Source organism: Branchiostoma belcheri, unplaced genomic scaffold (assembly GCF_001625305.1).
Source record: "Branchiostoma belcheri isolate BF01 breed outbred unplaced genomic scaffold, Haploidv18h27 scaffold256, whole genome shotgun sequence".
Classification (NCBI taxonomy): Eukaryota; Metazoa; Chordata; class Leptocardii; order Amphioxiformes; family Branchiostomatidae; genus Branchiostoma; species Branchiostoma belcheri.
Genome location: NW_017803861.1, coordinates 240601 through 243694, shown reverse-complemented (window position 1 = coordinate 243694; position 3094 = coordinate 240601).

Sequence of the window (3094 nt, the reverse complement as noted above, 5' to 3'; positions counted from 1 at the left end):
GCCACCCCCCCCCGGAACCTCAATTTCCCATCCAAGCCAGCCTAGCGGGGACCAATAGGCGGGCAGCATTTCGGCCACACCCACAACCCGCGCTTTAGCAAGATATGGTTGAAAAAGATGTTTATTAAACTTGTTCAAAAGATACATTTGTAAATTGTTTTCTGAAATTCTGTTTCTTTGAAGCAGCGTCTTTGAATAGTTGGAGCAAAATAACTACCGAGTCGAGTTAAACCATTTCTTCACTGGGCTTCTGGTGCTTACATCGGCCGCGCGGCGTGCAAAACAGTATCTTAGGCCAAGTCTTTGTCTGTGAAAATGTAAGAAAAGAGGCCATGCAGTCGTGTCCTGCAGATAACCTTGTTGTCCCGATTAAACTTTGTTACCCAGGCGGTATGATCTCGAAAATATGAGTGGCAGCATCTCGATACCCTTTTTAAAGACAAGGTTTGATTTGCCGATTCCGAGTTTCCAGTGCTGAAGCCGCCGACACACCAAGTGTTGACGTACCTTCGGCACTGGAGATCTAGGACGGAAGCCGCCTCACCTCTGTATACCGAGTGCTGAGAAAGGAACCCGTAACTTCGGTACTTGCATTATTTCCACCCCAAATACACCAATTCTTACATTGTTTATCTGACATTTCCAACTCAGATTGCCTGCCGCGCCGTACGGAAGGATGCTGTTCAACCCCATTGTCGAATGGAATCGACCGCAAAGTGGGCGTGGCGCCGAATGCTGGTCACCCATTGGTCGCCGCTAGGCTATGTGGATGCGAAATTGATGTAGCCCCCCCCCCAGCAGTCAGAAATAGCCATTTAAAGTCTTCACAGGAGCCAACTAAAGAAAAGATATTGCTATATCTGCCCTGAATGTGTTACTGCACTATGTTTTCTGTCAAAGAAAAGGGGTTTGGGGTATTGGGGGAACTTTTAGCTCTTTTTTCTCAGCTGAATGTGTGTAAATCTTGGGAATTTCATTGGTACGGTATGTAAGGTAGCTGATAGAAAAGTTGTCAAAAGTAGAAAATTTCCTATTGAAAAGTTGTAATTTCACATCAAAGTAGTAGAACAGACTTTAGTTATCACTGATTGGCAGTTGTAGACAAACAGACCCCCCTGACATTTGAAAAAAAGTCATGTGATATTGGAAGGTATGCTGTACAAGCCTTCAGTACAGGCCTAGAGTGTGGGCATACAACTACCCCTGAATTCCCAAGGGGGCTATCAATGAAGTCCATCTTTGGGAAATATGATCGCACCCCCCCCCCAGTGTATCAGTAAAAGGGGGGTGGGTTTTCCTTAACTCTTCTTCATCACCCTATAGAAGGGGTGACGCGGGTTGAAGGGCATGCGCACAAGTTGCTGGGTGAGAGACCTCAAAATTAAAATGAGCTAAAGAACTTTAAAACCCTTTCTTGGGTGGGATTTTTGTTGAATTCTTGGCATTTTTGTGGTGTATTGTACTGTGTAGGGTTGTGAGTGAATGTTTTTGCAAAAAAAATGAAGTTTTTCCATGCAGTTGCCTTGTTATGGGCTTGTCTGTTGCCATACACCCCTCCTGCCTAGTGCCTTGGTATCGACCTAGAATATGGGGTCAAAGTGCACGGACTCTTATAAACAAGGCTGTACCTCGAGACTAGCCGTCCACTTTTTTCCGAAACTTGTTGTAGGTACATATTATTAAATTGGCTAACACGTGAAGGTGAGTTTGTGTGACAAAAACTTCGTAAACTAGAGATATGATGCCCATTTTCATGTCTGATTAAGCATATGTTTCAATGGAGAACCGTTTCAATGGTGTCTCCCCTGTAAGTGGCGAGGGTCGAACGTATGTTAGGTTTCGCCCCCCTCCCCCTTTAATTCAACGATATTCACATCCCGAAAATGCCTACAAATTATCATCCTACTGCGGTTCTTCTTCCACAGAAATGGTCTTAAACTATTGCAATCAACATTAGAATACTTTTCTATCCGTTTCTAAGCCTTACCTGCTTCCTATGATGGTTTTTCTCTTCACGTAAATAGGAACTCGGGCACCTTTGTCCTTCTGTCGTCTCGTGAGGTCAGAGGTTAACTTGATCTGGGTCAAGGGTGAAATTGTTGGCCTGATTACCCATGTAGTACATTTGACGTCAGTTGGCACGTTACATTTTCCTCATAATGTCAACGTTCCTTGTTTAAAACCGACCACATTAACAACGTAACAAGCGTCTGACGTTTGTTTCTGATCTACATTTAAAAGACATATTTTAAGGGAATGAATGTCAAGCCAAACTGTTTTGTCTGAATCTTGATTTCTGTGTTTTATGACCAACTCACCACCTCTGACAATATTCCATCCAAGGAAAAAAAGGCAACACAGAAGGAAACATCATGTTCAAGGTACATAACGATTTAATTGTGTTAGCGGAAAGATTCTATTGATAGATCTTCTAAAAGTAATACAAAACAAACAGGATTTTGAACTCATATACAACATAACGCCTACGTTTTCACAACTGTAAAATACTTCCCGCTATGGGAAACTAAAGCAAGTCGGTCATTTTACACCGATGCAAATTAGCATAAAGATTTAACTACAAACCAAACGCTAGCTTCCTGACTTAATGTTAGTCAAAAGATATTATTGTGTCTGTAAGACATACAGACAAACACTTAGACAAAGTGAAGAATTAACAGGAAATCAAAGCTCCATCAATGGCTTCATTTCAAACAAACTCAACGTTACCTTCTACCTTTCAACTACTGTTTACAATCACTTACCGATGTTAAATACTGTATATATACATTATCCAATCAATACCAACAAATTTTGGTGTTCTACCACAAATTAAGTTTACTGTTCAAAAATTACAAATCTGGTTATCAAATGATGGATTCTTTTCCAAAATATATAATTGATAGTTAAAGAAAGTATATTTGCCTGGCTAATTATTCTTGTAACTAAATTAGCATTAGTGTATTGCTTTCAATTGAAACAATAAACCAATTAATTATAATTATACAATCACTTACCGATGTTAATTACTGATTATGTATATGTACATTATCCAATCAATAACATTACTTTTCTCACTCTACAATTCTAGGTAGCT